This window comes from Salvelinus namaycush, chromosome 1 (genome assembly GCF_016432855.1).
Source record: "Salvelinus namaycush isolate Seneca chromosome 1, SaNama_1.0, whole genome shotgun sequence".
Taxonomy (NCBI): domain Eukaryota; kingdom Metazoa; phylum Chordata; class Actinopteri; order Salmoniformes; family Salmonidae; genus Salvelinus; species Salvelinus namaycush.
The window spans coordinates 43,361,075-43,375,109 of NC_052307.1; positions in this window are offsets into that span (position 1 = coordinate 43,361,075).

Here is a 14,035-nt window from a genome sequence, read left to right on the forward strand (position 1 = left end):
ACGGCAAGTTTCTAGTTCTCTGTTTTATACAATGTTATCCTATTAAATGTTAATATCATTTTAAGTCAGCTCACATCCATTGTACATGTTTGAAGATGAAATATAGCAATTATTGATCATATCAACTTCACAAATTAGTGATTCGGACAGCTTTTTGGTCACATTCGTACCACAATTCTGTGAATAATTTAACATCTCTATATATCTGGCACACCTGGCTCATTTGGTTGTGTATTCTACATCATTATGAATATTTTAAGATATTTTTGAGCATAATACAATTATATTTCATACAGGTATGATCATGTGAAATTGTCCAATAAGACCCATTGAGTTGTTTGGCGGCCATATTGGATAAAGGCTTCTTTATAACTGAACTGATATGGCAGGCGAAAACCTGAGGAAAATCCATCCAGGAAGTGCTGTTTTTCTGAAACTACTCTTTTCCATTGCAAGCCTATCCTCCATTTAAAGGGATATCAACCAGATTCCTTTCCCTATGGCTTCCACAAGGTGTGAACAGTCTTTAGACATAGTTTCAGGCTTTTATTCTGAAAAATGAGCGAGAATGATCACATCGCGTCAGTGGATAGCCAGATGTCCTCAGATTTGTGCATGCGTGCGCGCCGGGAGCGAGATCTATTCTTTCTCTCTTCTATTGAAAAGGCTACCGTCCGGTTGAAATATTATCGATTATTTATTGTAAAAACAACCTGAGGATTTATTATAAAAAACGTTTGACATGTTTCTACGAACTTTACGGATACTATTTGGAATTTTCGTCTGCCCGTCGTGACCGCACGAGCCTGTGGATTACTGAACAAAACGCGCCAACCAAATGGAGGTTTTTGGATATAAAGAGAATCTTTATCGAACAAAACAAACATTTATTGTGTAACTGGGAGTCTCCTGAGTGCAAACATACAAAGATCATCAAAGGTAAGTGATTAATTGTATTGCTTTTCTGACTTTCGTGACAAATCTACTTTGCTGCTAGCTGTTTGTAATGTTTTGTCTGCTGAGAGCTGTCCTCACATAATCGCATGGTTTGCTTTCACCGTAAAGCCTTTTTGAAATCTGACACGCCGGCTGGATTAACAACAAGTTAAGCTGTGTTTTGGTGTATTGCACTTGTGATTTCATGAAAATTAAATATTTTTTGTAATTTAATTTGAATTTGGTGCTCTGCAATTCAATGTAGACGAGAATGATCCCGCTAAAGGGATCTGAGCAGTTTTAAGAACAAATAAGTGTTAAGAAAGTATTTACTAAATAAACTGAAGTAAATAATGAATAAATAAAAATAGTAAAAAATAAGAAAATAGAAAAATAACAAATAATAACAATAAAATAACAGTAACGAGGCTACCGGTACAGAGTCAATGTGCTGGGGCACAGGTTAAACAGAGATAATCGAGGTAATATGTACATGTAGGTAGAGGTAAAGTGACTATGCATAGATAACAAACAGAGAGAAGCAGCAGCGTAAAATTGTGATTGGGGATCAGGACTCTTATGGCTTGGGGGTAGAAGCTGTTAACTTCTCTAGGGTAGGGGGCAGCATTTTCACGTTTGGATGAAAAGCATACCCAAATTCAACTGCCAGTTACTCATCCCCAGGAGATAAGATATGCATAGTATTAGTATATTTGGATAGAAAACACTCTGAAGTTTCTAAAACTGTTTGAATCATGTCTGTGAGTATAACATAACTTATTTAGCAGGCGAAACCCCGAGGACAAACCATTCAGATTTTTTATTTTTTGAGGTCACTGTCTTTTCAATGAGATTTCATTGGGAAACCAGATTTCTAAGCGAATTGCTTGCAGTTCCTACGGCTTCCACTAGATGTCAACAGTCTTGAGAAATAGGTTGAGGTTATTCCTTTGTGTAATGAAGAAATACGGCCATCCTGAAGTCGAGGCACTCCAGGTGTTCTGGACATGCGCTTCAATCAAACAGAAGGCATGCTACATATCATTTTAATCCTGTATTGAACACATATCATCCCGTCTTCAATGTTATTGATTATTAACGTTAAAAATGCCTAAAGTTGTATTACAAAAGTAGTTTGACATTTTTTGGCAAAGTTTACAGGTAACCTTTGAGATATTTTGTCGTCACGTTTGAGCAAGTTGGAACCGGTGTTTTTCTGGATCAAATGCGCCAAATAAATGGACATTTTTGATATATTGGAGTGCCAACAACAGAAGCTCGTCAAAGGTAAGGCATGAATTACATTTTTATTTCTGCGTATTGTGTCGCGCCTGCAGGGTTGAAATGTTTTCTCTCTTTTGTTTACTATGGTGCTATGCTCAGATAATAGCATCGTATGCTTTCGCTGAAAAGCCTATTTGAATTCTGACATGTTGGCTGGATTCACAACCAGTGTAGCTTTGATTTGGTATCTTTCATGTGTGATTTAAGGAAAGTTTGATTTTATAGTAATTTTCATAGTAATTCATTTTAATTTGGCGCTCTGCATTTTCTCAAGCTTTTTGCCAAGTGATACAGTAGCGTCTTGCCTAAACTCAGATTTGTGGATATAAATATGAACTTTACCGAACAAAAAATATATGTATTGTGTAACATGCAGTCCTATGAGTGTCATCTGATGAAGATTATCAAAGTTTAGTGATACATTTTATCTCTATTTCTGCTTTTTGTTACTGCTCTCTTTAGCTGAAAAAATGGCTGTCTTTTTCTGTGACTTGGCTCATACCTAACATAATCGTTTGGTGTGCTTTCGTCGTAAAACCTTTTTGAAATCGGACACTTTGGCTGGATTTACAACAAGTGTATCTTTAAAATGGTGTAAAATACTTGTATGTTTGAGGAATTTAAATTATGGGATTTCTGTTGTTTTGAATTTGGCGCCCTGCAGTTTCACTGGCTGTTGACGAGGTGGGACGCTAACGTCCCACATACCCTAGAGAGGTTAAGAAGCCTTTTGGACCTAGACTTTGCACCCCGGTACCGCTTGCCGTGCGGTAGCAGAGAGAAAAGTCTATTCCTAGGGTGGCTGGAGTCTTTGTCAATTTTTTGGGCCTTCCTCTGACACCGCCTGGTTAGAGGTCCTTGCTGGCATGAAACTTGGCCCCAGTGTATCTCCGTTGTCTCAATCACGTTGAGGGAGAGGTTGTTATACTGGTACCACACTGCTAGGTCTCTGACCTCGTCGTTATAGACTGTCTCATCGTTGTCAGTGATGGGGGCCTACCACTGTTGTGTCGTCACCAAACGTAATGTTGGTGTTGGAGTCGTGCTTGGCCATGCAGTCATGAGTGAACAAGGAGTACAGGAGGGGACTGAGCACGCACCCCTGAGGGGCCCCCATGTTGAGGATCAGCGTGGCAGATGTGTTGTAACATACCCTTACCATCTGGGGGTGGCCCGTCAGGAATTCCAGGATCCAGTTGCAGAGGGAGGTGTTTAGTCCCAGGTTAGTTTAGTGATTAGCTTTGAGGGCACTATAGTGTTGAACACTTAGCTGTAGTCAATAGCATTCTCACGTATGTATTCCTTTTGTCCAGGTGGGAAAGGGCAGTGTGGAGTGCAATAGAGATTGCATCATCTGTTGGGGCGGTATGCAAATTTGTGTGGGTCTAGGATTTCTGGTATAATGGTGTTGATGTGAGCCATGACCAGCCTTTTAAAGCACTTCATGGCTACAGATGTGAGGGCTACTGGTCAGTAGTCATTTAGGCAGGTTACCTTGGTGTTCTTGGGCACAGGGACTATGGTGGTCTGCTTGAAACATGTTGGTATTAGAGACTCGGTCAGGGACAGGTTGTAAATGTCAGTGAAAGACACTTGCCAGTTGTTCAGCGCATGCTCTGAGTCCACGTCCTGATAATCCGTCTGGCCCTGCGGCCTTGTGAATGTTTACCTGTTTAAAGGTCTTACTCACATCGGAGAGCGTGATCACACAGTTGTCCGGAACAGCTGGTGCTTTCATGCATGGTTCAGTGTTGCTTCCCTGGTAGGCTCGTGTCACTGGGCAGCTCGCAGTTGTGCTTCGATGCACTTATTGTTGCGTCAAAAAACAGAACACTCAAAACATGAGCACAATGGCAGCTCTTCCTTTAAAGAACTCCAGGCCTCAAGAGGGCAGATAACCCAAAAACACGGGTGGAACTAAGAAATTGAGCCAGGATTTCTGGAGGGACTACATTTACATGCGCACCTGGCAGATAAGCATGGGTATAAAATGTTTGGGCTTAGCTTTGCTTGGGTCCTCAACATACAAACAGCTCATTGTTCAACCCTAAAGACGCAACTGGTATGTAATGTTTGGAATTATTTATTATGTTGCATCCAGTGCTTAGCACAATTTACATGTTTAACTCTGGTAGGAGTGGTGACTTCTTTTGTTGTGGATATTTTCTGACTGCAGAAGTAATTGCTTGAAGTGCTAGATTAAATTGTTTAAACGTTTACTTTATTCAAAGCCATGCTTTGTTGCTGTGTCATGCATTGTTTATTGTGTAAAATAATGCATGTTTATTCTCTGTTTAAGGTTATCAACCTATTCCTATTCCCTATTCCTTATTCCTCTGTCATTCAACTATATTCAACAAATCAACTGTTTCAACATATTCAACAAATGGCATCAAAACCATAATAAAACACTAAAAAGGAATTGAGTTGTCCCTTTGCACCCTTCACGTGTTGAGCAAGCCGTTTTCAAGTTTGGGCAGAGCTGAAATAATTATAACACCTAGACAACTTGACAGCCGGTGACTGATGTGGTGTACTCCTCAATGCCATCGGAAGAATCCCGGAACATATTATAGTCTGTGCTAATAAAACAATCCTGTAGCTTAGCATCTGTGTCATCTGACCACTTCCATATTGAGCGAGTCACTGGTACTTCCTGCTTTAGTTTTTGCTTGTAAGCAGAATTCGAGCCTACCTGGGCTCGTACCAGGGAACCTCTGCACACATCAACAACAGCCACCCCCGAAGCATTGTTACCCATCGCTCCACAAAAGCCGCGGCCCTTGCAGAGCAAGGGGAACAATTACTTCAAGGTCTCAGAGCGAGTGATTGAACTGATTGAAACGCTATTAGCGCTCACCCCGCTAACTAGCTAGCCATTTCACACCAGTTACACCCGACTTGAAAAAACTAAATATACACAGTGAGATGTTTGGCGAAATAGACCGGCATGCCTCTCCATAGGATGGGGGGAGCTCAGCGGTCCAAGGGCAAAAAGTATTTTTTTAGGCTAGCATTTGATGACAACTGAGCTAGCTGCCCAGGATTACATAATTAGAAAGAGGAGATTCTCATGATTTAAATGGTGTCCGACTTGAAATAAACAAAAAAATACACATTGCGAGATATTTGGCGAAATAGACAGACATGCCTATAATTCCCTCATAGGAAACAATGGGAAGACCGCAGAGTTCCAATATTTGTTGTTGTTTACATTTCAACTATAAAACAACATGAGCAGGTCTCATTGCCAACAATAGCAAAGCAGGCATTGTTAAGTTGAACAATAAGCTGGGAATAGAACGTTCGGAAGGCGAGTTGGTGCCACAGTCCTCAATAGAACTAATAGGAGCTGGCAGGGTGAAAAATGCACTTAAATAAGGCTTGTTTTTTCGCGATTATTTGAAAACGACGGCAAGCAGCTGGCAAATATGATCATATTATGAAACTTCACTCCACGGCAGATGCAATGAACTAGTTTTTATCAGAAAAGAACGTTGTTAAAAATTTCATGTGTCCAGCCTACTATCTACACGGATTTCAGAGCACTCTAGTCTGAGTGTACCAGAGTACAGAATACCAGAGCACAGTAGCCTAATAAACAAATAACCACATTTCGTTAATAAAATAAAGATAAAAAATTACTCTTTCAAAATGGAGATATTGATTTAGTTATGGATCCATAATGAATTACTATGGGAATAAATATCACTGATTTACATAAATATTGGAACAAAGTTGTCTAATAAGGCAAACAAATTTAGAATCCTCCAATCCTGTAGCCTACTCCCGACAATCACGTTGTACAGCGCCATATTTTCCATTCCATCCTAATGGAAACCCTTAGGGTTTAATTTTGCGTTTCTCTCAATGGAAACACCATAACATTAAACAAATTAATTAAGCCAAATTTCTTCATATCAATCCCACATACTATGATATTACAAAAAAAAGGTTTTAAATTCTCTGGTAATGCCAATATGGAATACTATCAAATGCTTCTCAAAGATGGTGGTCAAACTAGCAATAACTTGCAGTAACAGAAGAAATTGCTGAGAATTAAGTGACATGCCACAGAATACTGTAGCAGCACACAAGGTGTGCCGCAGTATGGCACAACTTTTAAAGGAGGAACCACTGTAGGTGCTGAGGCTATATGACTGCGCCATCAACTTGATTATTTAGCAGACATCACTTGCTTATATTCAGTCAACACATACTGTATATCTTAAGAATATCATGGAATATAATTAAACATTTTTGTTTCTCAGAATAAAAACCTTAGTGTAACAACAGTTTTAGTAAGTAATACTAACGAGAAGTAACAAAAACATAAGTGTATTTTTCCAGGTGTGTGCGTGCTAAACAGAGGAATAGCAATTCTTACACTATTGTTCTAAATTCAATCACCTTCTTCATCCTCATCATTCAGTTCAATACATTACATTTTTAAGTAATTTGTCACGGCTGTTTGTAGAGAGGCGCAGCGAATGTTGAGTTCCACATAATTTATTAAATGTGAAACTTAACAAACAAAACAAGAAACAAACAGTGACTAAAGAGGTGCTACATACACTAACTCAAAATAGAAAATTCAATATCCCACAAACACAGGTGGGAACAAACACTACTTAAATATGATCCCCAATTAGAGACAACGAATACCAGCTGCCTCTAATTGGAATCATACAAATCACCAACATAGAAAATTAAACCTAGAACCCCACATAGAAATAATAAACTAGAACACCTCCCAGTCACGCCCTGACCTACTCCACCATAGAAAATAAAGGCTATGGTCAGGACGTGACATCATTCACAATTCTCAGTTTGGATTTGGTTTATGTCACCCATTCATTGTCAGTTAGAGACACATTTGCGCCTTGGGACCCAAAAGCATAATCAGTGCTCTAACTCCCCCTTGCGCTGGTCTGGAGCAATGAAGCAGTGACGGAGGGTACCGTACTAAACCAGTTGTTTAAAGATGAACTGCTGATTTGGTAAAAAAAATGTGGATTGCTCGTCAAGAAATGCTGGTGACCATGACAGAAGCCAAACTTGACATGGCTTGGGGGTGTGGTTTGATGTGGGTGTTTCTTGGGTGTGTCCTTGCCACGACCAAGACACACCCATCTGTCAGAACCTTGCCCGGAGCTGTCTCCCTCCACTCAGTCACTACAAACAAACCTGCTGCAGGTTGAGTTCAATAACTACAGGCAGATGTATGGTGAGATGCCGGAGGACGCTTTGAATAGGTCAGTAGTCTATAGAGTAAAATAAAAAAAATAAGAAGAATGCAATTGTGTTTTGATAACTTACAAATGTATATAATGCATAATAACATAGAAGCAGTGTTCTGCTAATATATGACTGACCAGATCAAATCGGTATTTTGTAGCAAAATTTGAAATGTTTTTTTTACATTGGTAAAAGTAGAAACTCAGAGCTACAAACTGGTATATCATACACTTTAAATGAGGAACAATGGGAAAGTAATTCTGCTTTGAAAGTTGATCAACTTGTAAACTCACTTTTGAGAAAAGGGCCTAGAAGGTGTTGGTACCTACTGGAGAGCTCTCCTTTGTCTACACCCATTCAGCATTGTTCACACCCTCTTTATCCAGCCCCACCCATCTCTTCAAGGATACACATGTTAGGTCATTGCCAAACAAAGAGTAGTGTAGTAAAGATTAAGACTAAAAGTGGTAGTAGCCTACAATAAGGAACAATTCCAGGTAAACATAGTGTCCAGATAAAAAAGTAATAAATATGAGACACTTACCCAGACACACTTGTCTAAATTGATGGGTCATGTGAAATAAATGCTATAACCCCCAGCCACATCCAGTGGTGGAAAAAGTACTACATTGTCATAGAGTAAAAGTTTAAATCATTTCAAATTCCTTCCTTTTTTTTTTTTAATTGACGATAGCAAGGGGCACACTCCAACACTCAGACATAATTCACAAATGAAGCATTTGTGTTTCATCAGATCAGAGACAGTAGGAATGACCAGGGATGTTCTCTTGATAAGTGTGTGAATTGGACAATTTTCCTGTCAAAATGTAACAAGTACTTTTGGGTGTTTCGGGAAAATGTATTGAGTAAAAAGTACATTATTTTCTTTAATGTAGTGAAGTAAAAGTAGCCAAAAATATAAAATAGTAAAGTAATGTACAGTTACCACAAAAAACTACTTAAGTAGTACTTTCAAGTATTTTTACTTAAGCACTTTACACCACTGCCCAAATGCCTTCACACCAGTACATTGGCATACTTGATATACTGTTACACATGCAGTTATCGCATAGTATTCGAAAAATAAGTTAAGGCCATGCAACCTGAGTTGAAACCTGAGTAGGTGCACATGTACAGTACATAAACAGATGCATCCACCATATATTTATGCGGTGGACATTTGATACGGTCAAATTATATTGTTGTGGTATGTCACAAAATCATGTTACGACCACACATATTCATTATATATCAATATTTTGCTAAGTGGATGGTCTCTACAGAAGATGTAAACGGTACAGCCAAATGGTTACTTGCATAGTAGCAATATCAGAAATAGATAGCGTCAATATAAATAACATATACAGTATTTACAAGAACAATATAAATAACGATGTCAGTGATAGACAAGGTAGTTGTATTCATACAATCAGGGGTAAAGTGATTGAGCAGCAGGATAAGAAAAATAGTAGCAGCAACATATGTGTGTTAGGAGAGAATAGAGGCACTGCAGATAGTGCTGATGACTAGTCCGTCCAAACCACGCATGAACAACGGAATATATATTCGTAGAGCCTGTTTCTGTCCTGCCCTTGACTTTGGTGCCGGGCATGTGATGTCCATAGCCTCTTTGTCGCAAAACTCCCTGATCTTGTCAAAAAGATAGTTTGTCTAGCTGTGTCCAGTCCAGGTAGTGCTTTTACAGGCAGACCATCTACGGGAGGAAGGATGCAGCTGAAACTTGGTTCCGAAAGTCCGAACGCTCCTTGGCGACAACACCAGGCTCCAGAGCATCGAAGCTGTAAAACAGGGAATAACAAAAAATTGACATTACAACCCTGCACAACATCAATTCACCTCCCAAGTTTAGATAAGAATATCCTCAGACAAGGAAAATTATTTTTTACCTGAGTGCTGGTACTGCTTGATCTGTGACAGCGGCCTGAAGTATGGAGTCAGGTGTTGTTGCCAGCCATAGCTTTCCACCAGCACCCTACCATCCTCCAGTCCAACCAGCTGTGGGATGTTGATCGCTGTCACAGTGCTGTCCTTCACAACACCAGCAATCTCAGACAAAGTGTTCACTCTGGTCTTTCTGAAGTTTGATGAGGCCGAAGCACCAGTCAGGGGCAAACTTGGTGTGGCCTGGGATCAGGAAGTGAAGGTCCAGATGGTGGTGGAACAATACCAAAGCACAAAGTTGTTTTTGTTTTGGCCACTGCAGTTATCACAATTCAGGTCCACACGTGTTTTCCCGACTCCGTAGTTGGTGAAGAAATTGTGCATGTAGTTGATGACTGCGCTGCTGCCTTTGCTTGCTTGGGCCAGCTCTCTTTTTGATGACAATGACTGGTGGATTAGAGTCAGGCGTGTTCTATTGATTGATGCTGAAAGTCAAATTACAGATACAAATATTTTTACATTATTATACAATAGATGCGAAATGGCATTCTGAGATATCACTACACACAGTTCATACAGGGAATGTTAGCTACTGTAGCTAGCCTGCCATCTAACGTCAGCTGGCTAGCTAACAGCAAGCCTTAACTAGCAATACAAACCGATTGTCATAGCTAGATAAAGTTAAGCAATAGGTTCAATGTTAGCTAGCTAAAATTAGGCTATAACTAGCAACACGAAATGGCATTCTGAGAGAACTACACGAACGTTACACACACTTCATACACATAAGTTAATGTTAGCTAGCAAGCCATCCACTTAACCTCAGCTGACATTAGCTAGCTAACAGCAAGCTTAAACTTGGGGTCTTTTGTTAAAACATGTCACGTTAACGTTAGCTAGCTAACGTAAACTCACTCACTTTTGTACATCGCCTTGGTCCGTACAATTGACCTTATTTTAGCGCCCAAAAAACGTAGTACTTCCAGATCAACTGTAATGTCATTGTCATTGTAAAGCACAATTTCTCCCCTTTCCAACAAAAGACATGACGAGACCTCCACGCTGCCCGTTTCTGCATGATTCAAGAAGGCAATGAGCTCCGTCGGGTCTTTTTCAAAATGGCGGGCGGGGAAGCGAAACTAATGCGTGATAGTGAGAAGGAGAGATGTCGTGTGGGGAAACGGCTTTTTTTCACTTGATCTGTCCAACTTATCACCTTATCTCCTCTAAAATGTAAATAAAACACTATAAAGAGTTTATATAATGTGTCATTACATACCTATTTGAAGGTTTGTGTCGAATTTGAATCGGGATTTTAGGGAGTTGCTAAAGTGATCTTCAGAAGTTAACAGTGGCTTTTGAGAGTCATGATCGCTTGCAGTGATGATGCAAAAAAATACTAGGTATCCCCCTTACCGCTGTCACTGTCCATTTCTTGTTTTTAAACGATGAGAGAAGTGCTACACCTGGTGGAGAGAAATTGTAAGACAGAAATAGTTGCTTTATGCGTGCTGTGCGTTACGGCATGACACGTCACGATGTAACGGAGGGTCAGTTTTTTTCAACTCTTCTCCAATACTAATGAGCCATTACCATGTCGATCAACACTTGAATAGAAACGTTGTTCACACCCCAGATTTTGAAGTCAAGACAGTCGCTACAGTCCCATTAGTTTTCTTTGCATCCTCGTTTGAATGTTGCGGTTGCGCACATTTGTACGGAATGGGGTGAGTTTACATTAGCTAAAATATGAAATATAATCCCAATCCATAGAGTAACGTTACTAAAGTTAACTTCTACTTGGTCACAATCCCGGATCCGGGAGCACCCTCATCAGTAAAAAAGCTGACTAGCATAGCCTAGCATAGCGCCACAAGTAAATACTAGCATCTAAATATCATGAAATCACAAGTCCAAGACACCAGATGAAAGATACACATCTTGTGAATCCAGCCATCATTTCTGATTTTTAAAATGTTTTACAGGGAAGACACAATATGTATTTCTATTAGCTAACCACGATAGCAAAAGACACAACTTTTTTTTCCCACCATTTTTTACTGCATAGGTAGCTATCACAAATTCGACCAAATAAAGATATAAATAGTCACTAACCAAGAAACAACTTCATCAGATGACAGTCTGATAACATATTTATTGTATAGCATATGTTTTGTTCGAAAAATGTGCATACTTCAGGTATAAATCATAGTTTTACATTGCAGCCACCATCACAACTCTCACCAAAGCAACTAGAATAACTACAGAGAGCAACGTGAATTACCTAAATACTCATCATAAAACATTTATGAAAAATACACAGTGTACAGCAAATGAAAGACAAAGATCTTGTGAATCCAGCCAATATTTCAGATTTTTTAAGTGTTTTACAGCGAAAACACAATATAGCATTATATTAGCTTACTAAAATAGCCAACCACACAACAGCATTGATTCAAGCCAACAATAGCGATAACGAATAAACCAGCAAAAGATATAAATTTTTTCACTAACCTTCTCAAACTTCTTCAGATGACAGTCCTATAACATCATATTACACAATACATATAGAGTTTGTTCGAAAATGTGCATATTTAGCGGCACAAATCGTGGTTATACAATGAGAATAGTAGCCAAGCTGCAAACAAAATGTCGGGAGAAATCTTGGGAGAGGCACCTAATCTAATCAATAACTAATCATAAACTTGACTAAAAAATACAGGTTGGACAGCAAATGAAAGATACATTTGTTCTTAATGCAACCGCTGTGTTAGATTTTTTAAATTAACGTTACTACGACATACAGCGTGCGTTAAAGCGAGATCGCACCGAAATTAATGGCGGAATAGTAGGTCAACATTTTTCAACAGAACAACGAATTAACTTCATAAATAGTTCTTACTTTTTGATGAGCTTCCATCAGAATCTTGGGCAAGTTGTCCTTTGTCCAGAATCATCGTTGCTCGGTTGTAGATTGCCGTCTTCAACCTAGGAATTAGCAGCAAACATTAGCTATGTGGCCCAGACGTGCCCAACTCACTATAACGCAGCACAAAGAAATATCCGAAAAACGCAATATACTGATATAAACTGATATAACTCGGTTTAAAATAACTACATTATGATGTCTTTAACACCTATATCGAATAAAATCAGAGCCGGATATATCTAAGGCCTATAACGAGAGCTTTTCAGAATGCCATCCTGAGGTCTGTCTTGCGCCATGACGAACGTTGAAAAGAGTGCACCCCACGTTCCAAGACCATTTATATGGCCTCAGATCTGCCTAGCAACTCCATTCAAATTCTCACTGCTTGCTGACATCTAGGCGTATGCAGTGCATGTCGACCAATAGAATACATGCAAATTAATAAACTGACCCTGGAACAGATTGCCTGATTTCAGATTTCTCACTTCCTGACAGGAAGTTTGCTCCAACTTGAGTTCTGTTTTACTCACAGATATAATTCAAACGGTTTTAGAAACTAGAGAGTGTTTTCTATCCAATAGTAATAATAATATGCATATTGTACGAGCAAGAATTGAGTACGAGGCAGTTTAATTTGGGAATGAATTTTTACAAAGTGAAAACAGCACCCCCTATTGAGAAAAGGTTAACCAAATAACGTTAGGTTCATTGTTAGTTAGCAAGCCAGCCATCGAACTCCAGCTGGCTAGCTAACAGCAAGCTTTAGCTTGCAATGAAAACAACTTTCTGACAAAATTAGAAACGTATAGTATCTGAATCTGTAGCTCGATTCTTACCTGTATACATGGATGAAAGATACACGTTAGGTTCATAGTTAGTTCATTGTTAGTTAGCAAGACATCAAACTCCAGCTCGTTAGCTAACAGCAAGCTTTAGCTTGCAATGAAAACAACTTTCTGACAAAATTCGAAACGAACAATATCTGATCTGTAGCTAGATTCTTACCTGTATACATGGTTGAAAGCTTTACAGCAGACTGCAACCCCTTTTATAAGACATCCTGTGTTGTTTCCGTTTAGTTTGCACAGCTTGTTTGGCCGGTTGTGTTCCACTGATTTCAAAATTTGTTATTTTCAGAGTGCGAGAGAGTCAGCATGGCACGATCATCATCCAGAAAGTAGTTCACAACTTTTTCCCATAAATTCAGGGCAGCAAAATGTTATTGAGAGCAGTAGCAACATATTTGCTGTTTTCCTTGGCTAAAGTTATATCTTTCGAAAAAACTGCAGTAGACAGGACTATCTACACATTACGAGCAGCTCATTTTATACACACAATATGCCACACCGCAGACCAATCCAAACTCATCTCTCGGCATGTCAGCCTACTCATTATCTCAGCTAATCATAGCTAGCGGGAAGGTTGTTGTCTTTCTCTGTGGCTAAACCAACTAGGCACGTAATTTAACAATTTTATTCGTATTTACAGATGACATACAAGTTTGAGGCACGTGAAAGTTCACATGTTCGAAAAGGCATTTCTGCCAGAAAAGGCATTTTGATAAAAAATAAAAAAAATAAGCTCATAAGGCTCTCCTGTGAAGTTGTGATTTGCGACGTACGCCTAGTTTCCTGAATCGGGTCACATACTGTATAACAATGTGAAACTTTCACCTTACATTTTTTTGTATTTTACCCCCCTTTTCTCCCCAATTTCGATCTTGTCTCATCACTGCAACTCCCCAAC